The 23,937-nt window shown below is 36.5% G+C and overlaps 1 protein-coding gene and 1 long non-coding RNA gene across 8 annotated transcripts in view; one reads left to right on the forward strand and one right to left on the reverse strand.

The window, feature by feature from the left end:
• Positions 1 to 23,937, reverse strand: part of LOC140161166 (serine/threonine-protein phosphatase with EF-hands 2-like) — a 224,443-nt gene that overhangs the window by 136,294 nt on the left and 64,212 nt on the right. The window lies entirely within an intron of this gene.
• On the forward strand, positions 3,843 to 5,034 carry LOC140160361 (uncharacterized). Its single transcript, XR_011859969.1, has 3 exons — positions 3,843 to 3,968; positions 4,348 to 4,744; positions 4,903 to 5,034. It is a non-coding gene; the product is annotated as an uncharacterized lncRNA (long non-coding RNA).

Below are 23,937 nucleotides of genomic sequence, written 5' to 3' on the forward strand. Positions count from 1 at the left end.
TTGCCCCTAATCCCACATGTTAAAACTTCCAGCTGTACATACATGTTATTTTACTCTTTGATCAGAGTGCCACTCCCCCCCAAAAAAAAATTCCAAGAAAAGAGAAAAAAATACTCCAATGAAGAATTGTGTGATGTTAAACCTTTATTGGCATTTATACAAATCATGCTAATATACTCAAGACTCCTAGTCCATTTGGCACAAGCTAATGATCGATTGCAATCACTACACAGACATGACATTCACATACTGATGCCATACATCATCTTAAATGCCTATTAATTCTAATCTTTAAAAGAGCCGGGAATCGCTTCCTCTTTGACCGATCAATTACAGATGACAAAACCTACACCAGATCACACTTGTTATCTTCAGAAGATAGCAGAACACCATTATATTTGTGGTGTCAATGTTAGATTGTTAGTATGGGAAGAAAATAGTCATTTTAAAAATAAAATAAAAAAATATTGCATTTTAGTCTTATTGATGGGTGGTATTCAGAAAAAGTATAATGAAGCATATTTTGTCACAGTTCTTATTTTGTTTGCATATTTTGCTTACCACCCATTTGAGATCTTTTGTAATATTTTTAAAGTTGTTTTTAAAATAATGATGTCGTCTGTGTTACATGTGACGATAGATGCACAACAGCAGCTAAACACAACACCTTTATTCTCTAATAAAAAAAGGGCGTCCGCAGCAAATGTTACAATATGCTTTAATAAATACAGCATTTCCTCGTCTATTTATACTGAAAACAAGTGAAGTTGTACAACTGGTATGTAATTTCTAGGAAAAACTGCAACAACAAAATAAATTTGCAGAGGTCAGATCAATTCATCAAAACATTTTCCAACTGACCTTTAATTTGTAATTCTGTTCAACAGACCTATGTGACATGTTTGGAAGTTGACATTTAGAAGATAATGAAATTCTATCAAGTATTATTGAATTATTTTGCTACAAATGTGTTGCAATTTTATGATTGAAATAAAGTTGTATGCCTGACAAGGTAATTTGTCCTCTGAAATTGAATTTTGATGAAAGCCAGAAAATCTCTGAACATTGCTTCAAATTTCTTACAATAAAATTTCTCACAAATTGGTGATTTTTTGCTTTAAAAGGTAGGTAGCTTTTTAAGCAAATGTCAAAAATGACAAGAGTCCATCAGTTTACACTCTGCTATGTAATATGTAATTGTTTGAATCAATAAGGCCTTTCGCAATTTCAGATTGAAGTGCATTGTGGGTAATATCCATGAGAGAAAAGAGAGATAAACAACTCAATCTCCTCCATTGACGAAGCGTGTGATGAACCGCACCTGAAAGGGATTCCCTGATGATTTTGCTTTCCCGCTTTCACACTAGCAGTTTCTAGCTAGCTCATCATACTTTCCTTGTCTTCTGCAAAAGTTCAGAAGACATCAAGACCCAAAAATATGAAAAACATATGTAGGAAATGTTTTTTACATAGTGCAAAGTTCACCCTCATTGAAATACTGTGGCGAGTCTGCAATTAATTCCGAGCATATTACCCACAATGCAACTTGATCTGAAATTGCAAAAGGGCTTATTGATGCTTCTACATGTACACCTTTAATAACAGTACACAACTACTTTCTCTAGAACACATCATTATCATAGCCAATAGACCTAGTATCCTATAACATTAACTCACATGCAACTTGAGACAAAAGTTTGTATGATAGTTAGCATGCTTGTAATCGATCAGGTTTTTGTCTAACAAACCGCTGTAAATAACCCTTACACTCTGAAAGTCAAATTTTAAGGCATATTAAATGTTCACACTTATTCACATCTTCAAATAAGCATGAAATTTGATTCAGCAAATTAATACAGTTGCCCAGGTGAATAACCTTGGACATCCAATAATTTGGTTATTTTATATACAAAATGCTAAATGATTGGATCATTTGATGCATGAAAAATAAGTTGTGAGCAGAATTAAATGTTCACAGTAACTGTACATATCACTCACATCCGACTGGTGCAAGTAACATCAACACAGCCAGGAGCTATAATTAGGAGCAGCCTACAGAGCTTGCAATTATAATCATATTTTCCTGAATATATGACACTGATTGTGTTACTTGTATTACTAGACAAGACATAATATATAATACAATCGGTGAATTGGATATATTTCATTGAAGTAGATGTCTTAATCACAAAAACGAATCATCTTTGTAACAATCTCATTTTGTAGCAATCCCGTTTTATTGCCACACATTAAAACTGTCACACTTTATCACATAACTCTAATATAAATCCAGTTTACTTGTTATTTCAGGAGTAACTTCCATTTAATGGATCCAAATCAATCTTATGAGCGTAAAATATTAATCAATAATTTTCTATATTACTAGCAGTATAGTAGCTTTAATTGGGCATGGAATCTGCTATTAGTGGAGTAACATCACAATTGCATGGGTAATCTACATATCTCCATCCATAAGTAAAATTTTGATAATTTGATTGAAAAACTTACTTGAAAAATGGCAAGGACTCTGCAATTGCACTTTGAAGTTTCTAAGTTTCAAAAATATCTTCATCAGCTCAAAGCATGTCTGACAAAAGCCAAATATTTAAACGGCACAAATAGGATAAGACTAATGTGCTTCACAGAATGTCACTGGTTACAGTGGTCAAGAAACACCCAATAGACCATTTGGCATCATTCAGGATGCAGCTCCAGAGCATCATAGGGACTGGGGACCTGATGATACCTACCGTGGCCCACATAACAGAGAAAGTTTGAACATTTCCAACACCATCATCATCATCCTTGTAATCATCATCATTATCATCATAATCCTTGTAATCATCATCATCATCATCATCATTTTTACCACCACCACCATCATCTTCATTGTTCTATTCACCACAACACCTTCATTGTTGAAAATTATATACTTAGTTCTCTGGGTTGATAGGATGAACAAATTTTAATCTTTACCCAGAACAGCCAGTGCACATAAACATTGAAAAAAAAAACAGTGCATCTGGCTGGATTCGAACAGGCGACCTTCGTATTACTAGCACGACGCTCTAGCCCATTTGAGCCAATTTGTCTCTGTGGCTCAATTCAGTATCGGTTACGTAATGTTACTATGTCAACGGGATCACGCAGCTAGAGTAATGAACCACGATCGAAATGATCACCACATAAAGTATATGGCACTCGAAGGCATACCAAAGTAGCGTGATCCGGTAACCAAGAGAATTACGTAACCACTTCGATGCTGAATTGGCTAGAGCGTTGTGCTAGTAATATGAAGGTCGCTAGTTCAAATCCAGCCAGATGCACTTGTTGTTATTTTCAACATTTATGTATGCTGGCTGCTCTGGGTAAAGATATATTTTTTCAATGGTCAGCCAATAAACGTTTTGTATGAGGTTGTTGTAGGTGACGTCACGGGTGCACCGTGCAGTGAAGGAATCGCACAGAGGTGCTCTCATTGACCTGGATCTACTCAAGCGGACATCGGACGCCATCAACTTTTCTTGAGCACATATTGATATTTCTGGCCACCGCCTTATAGTTATGTCGCATCGAACAAGCGGGCCAAGCGAAGAGCAGGAGAATAGGCCAGTTTCTGGTCCTACTACTACTATTACTAAGGAAGTTATAAGTTCAACCATTAATGAGGCCGTAGGAGGCCTGAAGTCATATGTCGAAGGTGCGATAAATAATATAAAGAGAGATAGCGAGAAAAAGTATACAGCAACCTCCTCAGAATTCGAGAAATTCAAAAGTCATCCGAATTACAATTAAAAGGAAACCAGGCGCAATTTCAGTTCAATCAGGGCGCTAGAGCAAACTACAGGCGGCAGTGTGTGCTTTTCAAGAAGGAGAAGTTAGGGAAGGGAAAGATACGGTGGAAGAAGTGATAGAAGAGGTACAGAAACGCAACAAATTAATACGGATAGCAGATAAAAGTGACGCAGGTTAGTGTATAATAGATATATTTCAGTCAGTTGAAATGGACTGTGTACAGTATGCTAAAAATCAATGAATTCTGGATTATCATGCCGTGAGCACGTAAGCCTGTTGAAGTTCAATCATGCGTAGGAACCGCGGGAAAAACCAGCGGTAAGCTATATTCATGGTGATATATCTCATTGTAATTGTCTATTGCAGTCCCGTAGTAGTTGCGCTGGTGCCTATCAATAATTGATGCGCATGGATTAATCAGTCGTTGCGTAACAGTTTTATGTTCAGTGATTTACATCATTTCTTTGGTTTACCAGGCATCGTGGGCCTATTCATTAAAAGAATGGAGTATTGAAAAGAAATAAAGTGGCATTCTTATTATTCTATAATTAGGCTGGAAAGCGGTTGACGAGTATTTACGGGATGACATTGCAGACGACTCAGACGATGAAAAGAAAATTCGTCAAGCGCAGGCGAGAGCCTCGAGAAAAAGAAAGGTGACCGCCCGTCCAAATCCTAAGCGAGGCCGGTATAACCGAGATTTCAGCATGGCTGGTAGTGTTGGGTCTCATGATCTTTTTCGTGGCTATCAACCGAGGTATCGATCGGAATTTGGGAGTTCAGGAAACCAGACATGGTACCCCAGAAGCGGGCCAAAATCGTCCGATTACTGTTTCAGCTGTGGACAACTGGGGCATTGGAGGCGAAACTGCCCAGCCAGAGCAAGTTCAGCAAACACAAACAAAGAAAGTTCCACCGGGAGCCAGTGGAAGTAATTATGTGGAATCAGGTATGGAGATATTATGAAGGCAAAAATACCATAATTATAGAATGCATATTCAGTGGTTTGATAGGAGGTCTTTAATAGTTTGAGTCAATAGAACTTGACAATTATTGTTACATAGTCATTATGTTGGATTGTTGCATTTATGTTTTCTGTGTTAACAGATAATTGTTCTACCCAGTCGAGGGTTGGAGAGGAGACTGTCACAAAGAGCTCCATGGATGGTGTCACAAAGCCGGATGGTGTTCACAGTTCCTTGCTTATATCAGGTTCAGAATTTAATGCAGACATTGCACGGCATACGATAATGAATTTTTATGAACAATTATTTTGAGTATGAACAGGGGAACGCGAGCCGATTGTGAAAGGCAGGCTTAAGAATGCCATCAAATTCTGGGAAGAAATAAAGGCTCCAAGTTTCGTTCTTGAGGTTATTCAGCATGGTTACAAACTACCTTTTATTGAGACGCCGTCACGTGCATTCTTCAAGAACAATAAGTCGGCCTTATCCGACAAGTCATTTGTGTCACAAGCAGTTTTGGATCTTTTAAACAAGGGTTTAATTAACGAGTGTTTTGAATTACCACATGTAGTTAATCCACTTTCAGTTGCCAAGCAAAGTTCAGGCAAGCTGCGCCTTATTTTAGATCTGAGGTTTGTTAATCAACATTTATGGAAAGATAAGATTCAATTCAAGACTGGAACATTGCGCTGCTTTTATTTTCAGAAAGGTGATTTTCTATTCTCTTTTGACCTTAAGTCTGGTTATCACCATTTTGATATTTTTCCACCCCATACAACGCTTCTCGGATTTAGTTGGGATTTTGGTTTTGGTAATAGATATTATACGCTCCAAAATCTCCCTTTGGCTTGACATCGGCGCCATTTTTATTTACCAAGTGTTTAAGGCTTTTGATTCATCACTGGAGAAGCAGTGGAATTTTTATTGTACTTTTCCTGGACGACGGTTGGGGAAGAGCTAGTAGCAAAGCAGTGTGTGCTGAGAATGCCGTTTGTGTAAAGTCGGACCTTTTAAAGGCAGGATTCGTGCCAAACAAAGAAAAATCTCAATGGGAGCCGGTACAGCAGTTAGATTGGCTGGGTCTCACATGGTCCAGTGTAGATGGGTGTATAAAGGTAGTAGATAGAAGAATTTCAGATATTCTATGCAATATTGAACTCTTGCAATTTTCACTGCCGCAAGTATCTGCCAGAAAATTGGCTTCTTTGGCAGGAAAGATCATTTCTCTTTATCCAGTTGTTGGTGCAATTTCACAACTCAAGACAAGATTCATGTACTATGAAGTAGTGAAAGCGTAGTCACTGGGATAAATCGTACAATTTACCGCATGATAGTCTAGTATTTGAAGAGCTGTTCTTTTGGAAAAGTGAATTAGAATATCTTAACAAGCGATTATTGTTTGAATACTCTATGCCACAGGTGGTTGCGTACACAGATGCAAGTAAGACAGGTGCTGGTGCTTGGACAGAAGATCAGTTGGTATTTCATAGAAACTGGACAGTGGAACAGAGCGGAAAAGTTCCACTTGGAGAGATCAAGTCTTTATACTTAGCTGTGCAAGCATTTGCCCCTAAGTTGATCGGTAAGAAAGTGAAAATATTCACAGACAACAAAGGAGTTGTGTCGATTGTAAGTAAAGGCAGTATGATTGCAGAGTTGCAAACTATAAGTTTGGAAATATATCATTTTGCAAAGAGAGAGGAATCTCACTTGAAGTACAGTGGGTTCCGAGAGCCGAGAATGTCCAGGCTGATGCTATAAGTCGGGAAGTGGACACAGACGATTGGGGCGTGTCAAAAGAGTTTTTAGTTTCATTGACGGAATATGGGGACCTCATTCGGTTGACCGCTTTGCCACCGATTATAATGCCAAGTTGCCAAAGTTCAATTCGAAAGTCTGGTGTCCAGGTACATCGGGGTTGACGCCTTTGTATTTAATTGGAGTGCTGAAAACAACTGGTTGGTACCTCCAATTTCCCTAATTGGGGAAGTATTGAGGCATGTGCAAGTTTGTTCTGCCACAGGAACTTTAGTAATTCCAGAATGGCCTTCAGCGGCGTTTTGGCCATTACTATTTTCACAATACAGTGACTTCCGGCCTTAGTGAAGAATGTCATCAGAATTCAAGATCCAGCACACATTTTTATGCGAGGAAGAAATCAAAACTCTATTTTTGGTTCTCCAAAATTTAAAAATGCAGTTTTATGTGTCAGATTGGCTGCTTTTGATTAGATTGATATTGAGGTCAATGCTATTGAGCATGCTCGGTAATTAGAGATTCTGACTGCTTTATAGTCTGGTATACGAGTGGACATTTTGCCGGATGGCATAAGAGATTTTTGCCGCATGGCATAAGAGATTTTTGCCGCATGGCATAGAGATATAATCTCAGTAGCTGCATAGCAATAATAACTGGAAATGGAAGAATATGGTTATGAGTAACCGGGTGGTTTTGAAGTCATTTTAGTAGATTATGAAGATTTTAATAAGGATTTACTTGGCAGTTGATGGACTGCGTGTGATGTACAGACATGAGTCTTGTTTATTATATTTTACAGATCGGCTGACGATATCCGCTCTATTTTGGAGAAAGTTCTAGATTCATCGAGAGCTAAGAATACGGCGCATAAGTATAATAAAGGGTTTGAAGCATTTCAGAACTGGTGTAATGAAAACGAGGTAAACTATGCCATATCAGCGTCTAGTGAAGACATTAGCAGATATTTGATTCATCTTTATCAGAGTAAAGCACCATATTCGAGAATGGAAACTGCCTTTTATTCAATAAAATGGCGGTATGATCTGCGATCCTAAAGTAGGTTTGAATCCATGTGATTCAAAATTTCTTCGTAATGTATTACTGGGTCTCAAGAAGTTACTGGCCAAACCTATTGTTAAAAAGGAACCTGTCACTCCAGAAATTATGAAAGCAATAATGTGCAGATATGGCAATTCTGACTCTCTAATTGATATCAGATTATGTTCAATGATTCTATTGTCTTATGCTGGTTTCCTCCGATATCAAGAGTTGGTGGATATTCGTGAGGTGCGATGTTTTCCTATAACGCTTCTCACGTGAACATATTCATATGCAAAAGTAAGACTGATATTTTTAGGCAGGGAGCCTGGGTCCTGATTGCTGCAACAAATACTTCTACCTGCCCTGTTGCGGCGCTTAAGCGCTACCTGGCAGCAGCCAAATTGTATGATGATACAGATGAAGATTTTTTGTTTCGTTAGAGCGAATTTCATCAAAACATCTAACATACATAAATTAAGAAAAGCACAACCCCTTTCTTATTCGAGATGTTTAGAACTTTTCAGAGAGGCACTTTACGCAGTCGGATTAGAACCAAAGAAATTTGGAATGCACAGTCTTAGAAGCGGAGGTGCTTCAGCGGCGGCCAACTTTGGAGTCCAAGATAGACTGTTCAAAAAACATGGTCGTTGGCGTTCTGAAAATGCCAAAGACGGATATATCAATGACAGTTTTAAAGACAGATTAACCGTATCGCTGAATCTAGGTATATAGATAAGTGCATGGTCCTAGTAAATTGTGGACAATATCCAATGCCAACAATTGAGTATTATAAAAGTGAGACATACAGCTATTATGATGTCAACAATGAAAGATTTTTGTACAAGCACGATCTTGTGAAGTTTCGTGGTTTATTGCACAAAATGTTTAATGGTTAATTATATGAGTAAGATTACTAATAATATAAAAGGAGCTTCTTCATTGATAATAATTGGAAGATACATAAATAAATTACCTTTCAAGATAATGTTGTCGCTTTCAGTTGCTGCCCGTTCTTTTTGCTTGATATGGGGAGGCGTGTCCTGCGGCGATGCTAGGTGTCTCCCCAGTATTATCATTGGTTAAGTATGTATTAGGTCTAATCATACAAAGAGGGTATAGGGCGGGATTGAAAATACTTTATTCACGCTTTGAAGAATGAATTAGGGAATAAATATTTTTTCAATGGTCAGCCAATAAACGCTTTTGTATGAGGTTGTTGTAGGCGACGTCGCGGGTGCACCATGCAGTGAAGGACTCGCACAGAGGTGCTCTCATTGACCTGGATCTACTCATGGACATTGGGCGCCATCAACTTTTCTTGAGTCCTCTAACGTTTCAATGGACAGGAGGCGGTAGTGCCTGTATGATAAAAAGCCTCAGAGAATATAGTGCATTGGTATGTATAAAAGAGTTGCAGTATTGCAGAAAACTTCGTACATGGATTTCGATATTGGTATACTGAAGACAGCCAAGGGCACCTCCGTAAGACATGCCGGCGATTTGGTAAGTCACCATTACTTTTCTTCATATACTGAACACGGACGGCCATGGCGTGTCCTGCAAGTAGCGATGCTAGGTGTCTCCCCAGTATTATCATTGGTTAAGTATGTATTAGGTCTAATCATACAAAGAGGGTATAGGGCGGGATTGAAAATACTTTATTCACGTTTGAAGAATGAATTAGGGAATAATAAAATTTGTTCACCTTCATTGTTGTTGTCAGCATCCTCCTTCTCCTCATCATTTGTACTATAATTTAATTCATGCTCATTCTAATTCAAGACAATATACAATGCTTTTGAACCCTTCACATGTAAACAGGGCAGCAACAGAGCATAACCAGAATTGTCTGGAGTGATCTATGAGTGTCAGCTAGATGTGTGTGGCCAAACTAGGTTATCTGAATATATAATGGAGATGTATTCACCTGACAGCCACATATAGCATATGTTGGCCATTCATAAGTCATTGATGCAGAGCCTGCTAGTCCATCCTACACAGATGTAATGACATAATGGAGTTCAATTGAGTAAGTCAGGTTGAAAAACTAGTAAGGTTAAAAAAACACAAAATTTGTCAAACTCTTCTTTCAATCCATATTATAGCATTACTCCAACAGATAGACAGATAGATAGGAGCAGCAAAAAATAGATATATGCATGCAAATCAGGTGCGTAGCAAGCTGACAAAAAATGGGGAGTCCAAATTTATGATCCCGGAAAGCAGAACGAGTGGAGATGCAAAAAAGTGGGGCACCCATGGGTGCTGGGGGTCCTCTGCTTCCAAGTTACTTCCAGGCACACATGTAAGGTCCTCAGATGGCCAGTACAGGTCCCCAGATAGCCGGTATGCTTTCACGTTAAAAGTCCTCAGATGTTTAGAAAAACAATCAGAAGCACAGTAAGAGAGTTAGCATGTATTTGCACTTATATCATTATGTGTGGGAGTCAACAAAAACACTTGGTTAAGCAGACCCAAATTCAATTACATGTATCTATGTCTTACTGCCAAGGGCACAATATTCAAGAATAGTAGAAGAAAGACAAGACACATTTTTATTAAAGAAAAAAGAGCAATGACAGATAGCTAAGTGTTCTGAGTACATATGCACAATGTATTCTTAGGTTTTAACATACTTTTGTGCTGTCAAGCCTGATTCAAGCTCTTTATAACCATGCAATAAAAAATCTATTGCCTGATAATTCACTTGTGATAACATTTCTAGCTGCTTTACATGCAGGATGGTGTGAAATCAGCAACACAAAACCCACCATGATTTATCAAGGTACTTGATCAGGATTCCAACTGGTGTAACTGAAGAGTAAGGGAGGCTATCAACAGACACCCCGGCAACCTTAACAAGGACAACCGACGGCACGACCTGGCACCAGTCTACCACACCATCCTTCCTGTTACATGACGCTGTTGACAACAATTTGTAATGTGACACTCATCAAGATCAATAACATGAGTTTGAAAAAAGCTTAGCGACCGCAAACCGAAAGCTCACGTGAATGAACATTTTTCATTTTGAGAATAATCATTAATTCATCAATATGATTTATCTTGTACAGAATTTTGAGTATGAGATTATTTTATTGTGCGATAAGACATTGGCAAATGAATAATTTACCCAGAAAATTAGTGTCCACAAATCCATGTATGAATCTGGCTTAAGAATGTCTACTGCAGTAATGCTTGATGATGGAATAGCTTGGATTATTTGTCTGGATGGCAGGACAGGAAGAGACATCATTTGGTGTTTTAACTATACTTTGATCAGCTCGTAATCGGCGGGCCTTATAACAACGCGGATCAAAGTTTCTTGTGACAACTCGCCAGAAGCATCACAATTATAAATTCAAGTCCTATACTTTGTCTGCTTTCTTTAACACACAAAATAAACACCAGACAGGTCAAGTAATAGCACTTAACTTGGGTCTACTTTTCGGCGTAGTGGTAAAAGCCTAACATTTCCCGCCTATTATGAGCTAAGCAAACTATACTGAGCACCACAATACGCAATAGTGCAAAAAACTTCTTACTTATATTACTTACTTACTTATCGCATTTTATTGGCCCTTTTGCAATCAGCCCAATTTTATTTGTCAGAAAAAAAGCAATTATGACCAATAGCGACCAAAATAACCATTAAAGCCATAATATGTGATCTGATCTATAGCAACACTTTCATTTTATCATGAATTTCTACTTTTTGCATGATTGTAATGCCAAGTTGTGTACTAACTTGCTATGTGAGAGGCTAAGTGATTTAATTAGTGTAAAATATAGAATTTTTATCATGAACACACAGCACCCAAGTGGTTTTCTTTCTTTTTACCTCATTATTTTGTCCTCATTAGACTAGTCGTCTAACTCATACATGTAACTAATAATTATTAGTGCATTCCAGGATGCAGTTAACCTTATGACCTCTTGAGCAAGCACCTTAACACCAGGATAACCCAAATTTGGTAGCCATGTAGACCGCACACACCGGGGCTCACACATGTACATATATATGCATACATATACATGTATGACAAAGCTAAATTTTAGAGTTCCTGTTTGATATTATCATATTCCTTTCAGCAAGGATAACAATAACAGCCATAGAAAGTGATTTAATCATGTTCACTCCATCCCACACATTGTTTATATAGTTGCTATTCAAGTGGTATTATATCACATCAATTCAAACAGTCAGTCTCTATTACTAGTTTTTGTGAATAGCTTTGTGCTATCATCAGTAGATAGCAAAATTTTATTTCATAAGCAGGTAGTTGGGATCCATAATATGAGGCTTCATAGTTTTGTGTGTATGCACACTGCATAAAATTATGTTTTCTTTAGAAAAATAAAATTCCATGTAAAAATTAATGCTAAGATAATAAGAAAAATAATCTTGAGCAATTTCCATTTTTTCATGCAGCTATCTACAGAAGATAGCAAATAAAGCAATCTTTGTGGTTTTTTATCTTCAGGCTATATTACAATAAGGCCTTAAAACTGTTAATCTGTCTTATCAAAGGCTGCAAAATAAAGATTAGTTGCCTTTTCTGTACTATTATCTGTTCCAGCTTTGTTGATGCCTCTGCCACTTTTGAAGAGGTGTTATAGGGTGATTTGATGAGACAGGTGCCCTGTTCAATTCTTTGAGAATAACAAAGAATGATGCTACCTTCTATATACAGCTCAGCGATCCTTTCATAACAAAACATGAAGCTATCATCAGTAGATAGCTAAGAGGCCATATCATACCAAAGAACGATGCTATCTTCAGTAGATAAATCAAATGTCCCTTCATTACGAAGAATGAACATATCATCAGTAGATAGCTCAGGTCTTATCATAACAAAGAATGATGTTATCTTCAGTAGACAGCTCAAACATCCCTTCATTACAAATGATGATGCTATCATCAGTAGATAAGACATCCTTTTATTACATTGAATGTGATCATCAGTAGATTTCAAATGGAGTCACAGTCACCCATTCAGGTAACTCTGTTTGAAATGTACAGTCCCTGTGTGAGAGGTCATGTTTTCCATAGGGGGTGTATGGGTTTTAACTGGAATAGCCCATTGTTTAGATATACAAAATGCAGAGTACAATGCAGCTGATGCTAAAAATAACAAAAATAATCACTATTTGTTGGCCAATCAAATCACAAGAATCTTTCTATGAGTTATATAATAATAATTGACCTTAATTGAAATAGATTTTAATCACATCCTATTATATACCTCAGCTCAGAGATAATAATCGACCTAAAAATAGACGTCCATTTTTAATCACATATTGCTTCTAATACAGACCGACTAACCTTGACCCACACTATACTTATAATTGTCAAGAAAATCCGAAAAACATCGTAATAAGTAGAATGAAAATATAAAAGCACTTAGAATGTCCTTGCATTCTGACAAACACATAGTCTCATGTTGATAATTAGTTGTGATTTGATATATCTTGGCCATGACCATAGGTTCCAATTATGTGCTAATAGAACAGCACAAAAGATGGCAGACAATTGATAAGCCATTTTTTACTGCAAAAGCATTGAATTTTATTAAAAGAACATATCCATATAATAGAAAACACTGAACATAAAATTCTGGGTATGCTTTTTAGCAAATGATCAAACACAGTAATCCCTGGGCAGTTGTCAGTATCTTCACAATGGTATAGTGGATTATCATTTTTACACAAAGAATGATGCCATCTTCAGTATGGTAGATATCTTAATGTTTCTTCATTACAAAGAATAATGCTATCTTCAGTAGATAGCTGAAATGTCCCTACATTACAAAGAATGATGCTATCTTCAGTAGATAGCTCAAATTTCCCTTCATTACAAAGAATGATGCTATCTTCAGTAGATAGCTCAAAAGTCCCTTCATTACAAAGAATGATGCTATCTTCAGTAGATAGCTGAAATGTCCCTTCATTACAAAGAATGATGCTATCTTCAGTAGATAGCTCAAATGTCCCTTCATTACAAAGAATGATGCTATCTTCAGTAGATAGCTCAAATGCACCTTCATTACAAAGAATGATACTATCTTCAGTAGATAGCTCAAAAGTCCCTTCATTACAAAGAATGATGCTATCTTCAGTAGATAGCTGAAATGTCCCTTCATTACAAAGAATGATGCTATCTTCAGTAGATAGCTCAAATGTCCCTTCATTACAAAGAATGATACTATCTTCAGTAGATAGCTCAAATGTCACTTTATTACAAAGAATGATGCTATCTTCAGTAGATAGCATCATTCTTTGTAATGAAGGTGCATTTGAGCTATCTTCAGTAGATAGCTGAAATGTCCCTTCATTACAAAGAATGATGCTATTTTCAGCAGATAGCTCAAACATCCCTTCATTACAAAGAATGATGCTATCTGCAGTATGTTTTGTGTATCTTCAGTAGATAGCTCGAAGGAACATGTAAATACAATCTAAATCACTATTATAAAATCTTTAAAAAATACCTTGATAAGCTAAGATAGACAAATGTTGACCCGACCTATAACAAAGGGTACACAATAGTCAACCATTGCACTTGTAAGACATTTTCAACAAAACATATTTTGTTAAGGTCCACACAAATTTTGATTTTAACATGTTCTAGTCCCTCTATATCACATAATGATGATATCTTCAGAAGATAGCTCAAAGGTTTTATTACAAAGAATGATGCTATCTTGAGTAGATAGCTCAAATTTCCCTTCATAACCAAGAATGATGTTATCTTCAGTAGATAGCTTAAATGCCCCTTCATTACAAAGAATGATGCTATCTTCAGTAGATAGCTTAAATGCCCCTTAGTAACAAAGAATGTCTTCAGTAGATAGCTCAAATGTCCCTTCATTTCAAAGAATGATGCTATCTTCAGTAGACAGCTCAAATGTCCCTTCATTGCAAAGAATGATGCTATCTTCAGTAGACAGCTCAAATGTCCCTTCATAGTTCATAGTTTTAGTTCATAGCTCAGAGGACCTTTCATTACAAAAAAGCTATCTTTAGTAGATATTTCACAAGTCCCTTCATTACAAAGATATCAAATAAATGTACAATTTTCCAGTGAAACATACTGATATCATCAATAGATAACACAATGGTATACCATCACACAACATAGGCCTACACCCCCAGTTTTGCATTTCTTGCACTCTCATTATTAATTACCCAAACTACAAATTCCATTTTCACTCAAATTTCTTGTTCGTCGAACTCTGCACAAATTCAATCGGCTAAGTAAACACAACGCATCCTGAGTTTGATTTATAGCCATGACAATGGTAGGAAAGCTCCATGATCAAATCACATACCATGTTTACAATGATCTACTCCTCCGGAGTGATCAATCAGGGCTTTCAAAATTCAATCAACAAATTCAATTTTGAATATTATGTGCCTGGTTACATACACATTTTTAAAATGCTAGGCAATAATTTCCAGCATGTTCCTACAAAGCACAGGTTGCTGCTAGTGAGATGTGTGGAACCATACCCTGGTTTTATTGCATTTCTTTTAGGTACACTGTATAAAAAAATGATTTAAAAAGTGCAAAATTGATCTTTTTCACTAATTTTTTACATGTTTTAACTGTCGTCAAGATTAACAGAGAAAGGGATAAACTGCAATTCCACATTGCCATAGCAAAGCTTTGTGTCAACTCAAATAAAAAGAAGGATTGAAAACAGCGAAAGTTTAAAAATACATAGATTTGAGTGAATAAATAAAGCAGTAAATGTCACTTGCGCACAAACAGTACTCTCATACCTCCCACACACAGCCACAATTACAATACTCAAGATGCAATTAAAATGTATATAAAAAAGTGCTGAATCAATAATGAATTCATCTTCTCCCTGGGTAAGTAAGAATCAAGTATTTTGAATGTTGGCTTGTAACAGGAGTATATTAACGAGATACATGTATTTGTATGTAACTATAGATTCTGTTTATTGAAAGAAAGTGTAACACACAATTTTTCAGTACAATGCATGTATCAAAGCCTATAAATTATCCTGGAAGAAAATGTTGGTAAATTTTGCCTGTCTTTTGGTATATCTCTGCTCCCGCTCCCCCATTTCAATGTTGGACAAAGCCATGACACCCTCCAATATTGAGAGATGGGGGAGTGAGGAAGAGTGAGATACAGGGGGGGTCTGTGCTTCACATATATATTGCATACATTTCACTCGCCTCCCCCAAATGCATCTCAATTGTTTAGTGCAATTGCACCAACTATTTTTTTCCAGGATGGTAGACTGAATCTTCTGAAGTCTACCAAACTAAGCATGTTTATTGTGTGAGACTTTTTAATGAGGATGACTGAAAAAAAAAATACATTCCAAAAAGTGTTGGGCTCAAGAAAATATTTGTGTGACTTTTGTTGCAAATCAAATTGCGACTTCTGATGCGGCAGTGTTCAACACGCCATTGGAAAATAATCACCCTGTCAATGTTCTAAAAATATGTCTGATCAAAACAAACATCCAGATTCTGGTGGAGAGTCCAACACAAAATTTGCCCTCAAGTTTCTCAGTTGTCAACCAGAACATTGACCGACTGAAGATTCAGTCTAATCAAAAGCCACTTGTAATATGAGAATATGTACTTATCATACCATTCAGGACAGATCAAAGGATGGCGCCAGCCGACGATATTATTACATCTTGCCACATATCCTGCAAACATAGACTTAAAACTTTTTAACTGACAGACTTGCACACCCAAAGATGGGCATTTTCATGTTGTTTGCAATATGCTGGTAGGTAGATGGAACAATTCTGGGTGTTCTTAGAAATTCCGATACATGAAGTTCTGGTGTGCATCCTTGTTTGCAAGTCTTTACAAATGCACCCCCACATACAAACACACATGATTTATGTAGGTGAGAGGTACAGAGGGTACAAATGCGCTTGTCAAATCTTGCTCTACTTTCAGATGTACATAATGTAAGCCACACCAAGCCATCATGATGTATGTCTTCAAGATTTGAGCAAACTTATCACTTGGTTTCTTGTAACCACCTGCCAATACAGAAAGGGTGGTGCATCTAATGTTTTTTAGTTCAAACTGATCCGGGCTCATATAGATGTGTGAAGGGATTAACATCATCTTGTATTCACCTGCCAATAGGGCTGCTGTTCAACACATTTTAATTCAAACTGATCCAAGCTCACATAGATGTAAGAAGGGATTAGTATCTTCTTTTATCCACCTGCCAATAGGGCTGCTGTTCAACACATTTAAATTCAAACTGATCCAGACTCATATAGATGTGTGAAGGGTGTAACATCTTCCTCATTCAGTGTCTTTAAAACACCTGTCACCAGGACAGCTGTGGATCAAACACTTTTAGTTCTAATTAATCTGGACTGATATAGATATGTGAAGAGTGTAACATCTTCCTCATTTAGCACCTTGTAACCACCTGCCACAAGGAAATCTGTTCAAATGCTTATAATTAGAACTGATCCAGACAAAATAAATAAGTAATCTCAATTTCCCAATTGAATTGCTGTCTTTGGCCTGTTTGGATCAGATAGCATCAAACATGAAAATGTCTCAAAGTAATCAAGTCGGGCTGGTTTTGTCCCAGATTTTGAGTTTCACAGTCTTTTGATCAATTTTGTCACTTTTTCCCCTGTACCTGCCATGTCAAATGAACCTGACACCATTGCATAGCACATTGAATTGATTCAAACATTTGAAAGTAGGTCCATGGTAAAACAAGATCTACAAATCAGATCCTACTAGTATTTGGAATTCAGATTTGCCACTTGAGCATATCATACATGTGAAGCGTCACACATTTTACATTTAAGTAGTACGCTTTCTTTCATTTACACTCGAGGCGAATGATAGGAAAAATTTTCACCTACAGTATAATTTTGGATAAGCACAATAGAGCTTAAAGTGCTAAAGTAGAAGCGGGCTCAAATGGGCCATTCCAGTTGACATCCATACACCCCCTATGGAAGACATGATCTTAATCTTCCACACAGGGAGTGTGAATTTCAAATGGGGTTACCTGAATGGATGGCTCCATTTGAAATCTACAACCTCTGTGTGGGAAATGAAGGTAATCTCTTCCATAGGTATATGGATTTCAACTGGAATAACCAATTGCTGACTTAATTTTTTTTGATTCCGTGATTGAAATTCTGATTAATGCAAACAGGTTAGATAAGGAGAGTACATATTATACTAGCGTTGCACATATTGTTATGAGAATATATACCATATCGGATTGTCATGAATGGGACCAAAATAGTGTAACTCCTACAGTTTTTGGAGAAATCAATGATAATCTGCTTCTTTAAAGCATGAGCCCGGAGCATGGTTGCACCTGCCATGCACATATAATTGAACGACTGCATTACGCCCATATCACAGACATATATGCACTAAAAATAAAAGTTTTTTTACATAAAAGATTTTTAAGGGGTATTTCTGACATTTGCAAAAAAATACCAACCAACCCTACAGCACTGTTTTCCAAAACTTAATAGAATAGGGAAGAAAACATCCTTACAAAATGTGTATTAAAAATTAATACAAATGTAGATGTATGCAAGCAGAGGTTAACAAATCATCCTCAAGAATCACACTTAAGTGATTTTATGCCAATTAAGGTGGCATTTGGGCTACCTCTCAAAGGTCAAAGAATCTAATAAGAGGCAATTTAGCTCCTGTGTTCAAATAAGGTCTGCATCATGATTAATTGGAAAAGCATTTCTACTGTCTATTTGCCCAACCAATGGAGTTTATAGTCAGTGTAATGAATATTGGATGGGAGCTTTACTGGGGATATTGTTCACACTGAAAGCAGTTAATCACTGCTAACACAAATAATTGTAGATCTTAATATTTGTGTTTAAACAAATACACAACTTTTAAGTAAATACCAAATTTTTTTCAGACTTGCATTTTTTTGGCATATTGGAGTTGGGCAAAGCAAAGTTTGCAGTGTATGGTCTACTCCCTATTCCAGAAAAATACAGCGCTAATTTTTTGGGATTAAAAAAATATTGTCAAGTTCTGCCAAATGAAACATAGGTCAATCCTAATCCTTTAGTTAGTCCTAACTGGGGATAAAAGAAAAGGTTCACTATTTTTCTAATTTCTTGAAAAAAGAGCCGAAAACATGCATTTTTGGCATGTTTTCTGACAATCGAGTCACAAAAATCAAAGTCTTGGCACAAGTCTAAGCATTCAAAATCTTGAGTATATGCCAACATTTTGCTCTAATTTTCACTTTTTTAGTTAAATAGTTGGTTATATATACAATGAAACATGTCTTTTCCAAAGATTAGAATGCATAAACGGAAATTAGTTTTAGTACAAGTCTTTGGGCTTGATTGTCACAGCATACGAAAAACACCCTAAAAGCGCATGTTTTTGGCCCTTATTTCCAAAAATTGGCCAAATATTAAAATTTGACTTTTATTGCTAGTTAGGACTAACTAAAGGATTAGGATTTAGCTGTGTTTCATTTGGCAAAACAGGATAATATTTTTTTAATCCCAAAAAAATAGTTCTGTATTTTTCTGGAATCAGTCAGCCAGCAGGTCGTGCAGCGAGCGTCTAGTTTCTAACTTCCACGACCCGTGCACACAGCGTGACCTCGGTAGCTCAATGCAGTTGCGTGGTCGAAACCCCAAATTGGAGTTCAAATTTCTCCTTAAGATATCATAAAATAATTTGCTTTTCTGCAAAATATTATATCTATATACTATATATTAGTGTTTGATGATAAAATTATGGCTTAAAACATATTTTGGAAGGTCAAACTTACCTTGGAAAAAAATCATATGATTCGCCTCAAATTTCGTCAAGAAATGTGGTTATTTTTCACATAATATCGAATCATGATCCAGAAAAAACACAATATTTCCAAAGTTTGATCTGTTTTCCACGTAATACAAGTATTCAATTTACATGAAATATTTCCGCCCGGATAATAACACGAAAAATATCTCAACTGTCGACATCAAAATTATTTTCGTCCATGACAGAATCTAACACGAGGAGAATTATTTATCAGGTCACGACAGAGGTCAAATTTTGCGTTTACGTCATGCAAATAACCGATTGTGATTGGTCGATTGACATACAAGATCATGAATATTCAAAATTACGATAGGTAAATAAACCGAAAATAAACAAGCTATGTTTACCATTTTACGTGCAGCTGAAGTAATTAAAAGGAAATGTTGAAGTGTATGCATGAAAAAAATGTAATCAGGTGGAAGTGGGGAAATTACGCTAGCTCTCCTTTATTTTATACTTGAAGCATGAAGCTTTGCACTGCAGAACTACGCCGATCGCGATCATTTTATTATGAGCGGGGGTCAAAACAGTAGTAAGGTACCGTTCACAAAGACTTGTTGGTTGGGGGGGGGTGCAAAAAATTTCATCACGAAAATTTTTCGGGGCCCCTTTTCAGATCTCAATAATTTCAGGCCCTCCCTCATTTTTAAAATGAAAATTATAGGTCAACCCCATACATAAATAAACTCAATTTTCCTGGGAAAATTTATGGTCATAATGTTCAGCCCCCCCCCCCCCCCAGGGTCAAAACTTTTAAGCCCCCCCCCCCCATTTTGTATGAGCACCCCAGGCCTAACAAGTGTTTGTGAACGGTCCCTAAGCTTAAATTGATTGAATGGATGTCACACTGCCAGGCAAGATACCACACTCTTTTCTAGAAAGATCTGGGGAAATGGAATATGTTATATGTATAGGCCCTATTTCTTGCACTCTTGCATCTTCAGCCCAAACTAACTTGATTTTGTTCTTGTTTAAGCAGGCTTCAATGGTTTTATCAAATATTCTGGGGTAAATCAGGGATGGGTAAATCAATGATGCAACATCACACTATCATACATAAAAGTTGCGGAATAAAGCAAGATATTATTGGCCGCTTCGGTAAACACTCAGGCTCCCGGGCTCAGGCTAAGCTGCATACGGTTACCACACCTGTGGGGTAAATAGCCATATAACGGCTACAAAACACTCCATTTTGAAAATTATTTTTTATTAAAAAGAAAGCATTTCACTTTTTTTTATTTCTGAAACAGTTGTTTTATTTCTTTTTAACTTCTAGCGGTACAAACTGAATAATCAAATTACTATGGTATTTACATTTTGGAAGAGATTTATACAAATGCAATGCATTGGCAGATCATAGTCCTTCGAGAATGACCTCAGCTATGGTAGGGGGGGCTCGGCGAGCCGAGCATGTTCCGAAGGCCAAGTCGCCTCGCTATTAATAGATTTTAACCTAAGCCGATAGTCATTCTTGAAGGACTAGCAGATCAATGAATTCAGGAAAAAACATCTGGGGATTACTGGGCTTGATAAAACAATATTTTTCAAAAGCTGATCCTGGATAGGAAAATTGCTAATTTCATGTTCATTGTGGACATTTTCGTACCGGTACCCAACACAAGGGCATACAGCGCAGCTGCAACATTTTCAGAACCGACTAATCGTGTTTGTGCAATAACAAGTTTTCGCATCTGCGTTCTACGCTGTATACCCCATGTGGGAAAGTTCTACGATGAATGAACAGGAATTAACTAATTTTCATATAGATAGTTTATACATGAAGGTGAAGCCGAGTCAAATGAACAATCCAAATCTGATGTAAATTTATGCAGGCAATTGTTCCACTATACAATGCAATAATATTTTCTTGCCGTTTTAAATATAACTGTGAGGCAACCAAAAAAAGGTTGTTTTACGAGTGCATAGACTTTTAAATTAGTGTCGGTCGGTCAGGACAATTTTTTGCAAACATATTTTGAAAATTTCAGTCAAAATCAATAAATTTAGGCAAAAATAAATAAGGCTGATTTTACACAATAATTTAGCACAATTAAAAAAAGAAAATGATTTGTGATTTCAAGCTCAGTACCTGATATTTTAAATTTGTTGGCGATGAAATATTTCCATTGTATTCCATAACCATAATTAATAAATCAAGATCATCGTATAAACTAAATATTTATTGTTCGGATTTGTTCCATTCTACGTTCCAAGCCTCTGATTTCTTTCTGCAGGTCCAGGAATAAAATTCACAATTCCAACCACAAGACGACGCATGTCTTTGACGTCATTTCTCATCAAATACCGTCTCGGTCTCAGTCAGAGATTTGCTTCCATAATTTACAATTCAACAGTCCCCTTAAAAATAATGACAGTCTACAGTCATGACAGTGTTTTAGAGATATTTAAATATGAATTGTAGTTCCTCATCAACCACTGAAGTTCCATGTTTGTCTCTGTTGTTTTCCTCTTTGTTGTGCAGTTTTTCGTGCCTCCCGTCACGCGTCACAGATCCTGGAATTGTAAATAATATAAAAAATAGAACAAATAAATTAATAATTAATTATTTAACAAGATAAAATAATTATAAACTTCAAACAATAACGATTTAAATTAAATTTGCAAGCCATATTATTAATGTAAAATGCTCCACATTGCTAGCTCCACAATATTATAATCATTGATTGATTTCGAGTCCATTTCAAAATCGACCCCAATTGCAAATCGTGTTTTTGCAAACTGAACCAAACCACGATGTAATGAATTTGGTATCACACTAAAGCTTACATCCTTCGCTACGTGACTAATTCACTTGTTTTTCACATCGAATTCGCCCGGATAATAACACGGTTTGAAGATTCCAAATTTCAACACCCCAAATTTTCATCGAACAACTTTTCATCATCAAACAAGAACAAAAACATGTCGAATTTGGTATCATTCTACGGCAAATTTTGTAAACAAAACTACTCACCGTCCATGTTGACTCTGCTTTTGCACTAGGGGTCACAAATCGCCTCAAAAGTTCAGACATAGTCTTTTGGTCCAGTCGCAAAGCGACTGATTATACGGAACTCGCTGTTAGAAAATCGGTGACCTCGACTGTGTGTGTGTGACCTGCTGGCTGACTGGAATAGGGAGTAATGACAGGATGCAATCAATTTATATCACACAATGCCAATTCTGCCCTTTAATTCATCAAATTCAGCCTTTTCTGCTACTGTTCCTATAATTATCATTTCATTTAAGCATTCCATAAGCGTATGACCTTGTAAACTACGCACAACTCAAAAAAATTCAACAAATCACACTAGCAATGTAATAAGGCAGACGGTGAGTAAGGTCAGATACACATGTCTTGCACTTACACCTGTGTATCTGAGAATTTAGCAATAGTCATTTCTACTCAGATTCAAAAATAAAAACACACCAATTCTTTGTCACATTAAGGTCTAGTCACATGACAAAATCAATTTATATTATGCGTATTCCACTTCTGCCAAACCAGAATGCCATATAATTCATCAAAGTCAGCCTTTTCTGCTGCAGCAAAAAACACATGCAAGACATCAGACTATATGGTCAATTCCAGCGAAAGCGGACAAAATTCTCTCTATGTTAACTTTCCACTTTAAAATGTCATTAATAAAGGAAATCACGTTATTGATGGAGCATATCATGTCACGTCCAATGTGCTCTCTTTGTGCATATAGGCCTTTACTAGCAAGTCATACCAGGGGACAAGTTATGATAGCTTAAATGAATGGGCGTTACCCACAATTCAAAGATAAAGCACCATATATGTCATTGAATGTCCTTCAATCAAAATGAAATTATTACCGTTAGAAAGACGTTTGCATGATCTCTCATCATATGTAAAAGCGATTGAATTCCACCAAAGTGTGTGGACTCTAGAGGCCATTAAGTCAATTTGGCTAATAATTTTGTTACCAGCGTATCAAAAATAAAATGATCGTTCTGAAAAATGTTAAGTGAATATGCCATAAATGACTATATCATGAAACGAAGTTTCGTTCTATAATTCTGAGGTCCAAGTGATTATTTTATGCAAATACGTTTTACCCATAAAATTCCATAAAATCAAATTTGACGTTACCCACGTATCAACTGTTACCCACGAGTCCAGCAAATATAATTGCCATAACTTAAATTAACATTTAATAACTTTGGACACTGAATTTAGTTTGACAAGCAAAATTGTAAATCGTAAAAATACATTCAACGCTTTAAAAAAGAATCTATGACGGTTTAAACTTTTGTTACCCACGAATCCCGAATAGATGCTAACCTTGAAAAATAAGGAGATTGTTTATTTTAAGTTTAAATCAGCACATATTCAAGCCATGGGTATGCTATAATTTTGACAGTACTTACAGTTTATACACCTAAGAAACGCAAACCCCAAACGGTACTATAGTACTTATAGCTTTACCCACTTAATTCGGCGTTACCCACGAATCCAAGGATTTACTCGTAAATTATATGTTTCTTATGCATCTTAACATTTTGA

The sequence above is a fragment of the Amphiura filiformis genome, chromosome 9 (assembly GCF_039555335.1).
Source record: "Amphiura filiformis chromosome 9, Afil_fr2py, whole genome shotgun sequence".
NCBI lineage: Eukaryota > Metazoa > Echinodermata > Ophiuroidea > Amphilepidida > Amphiuridae > Amphiura > Amphiura filiformis.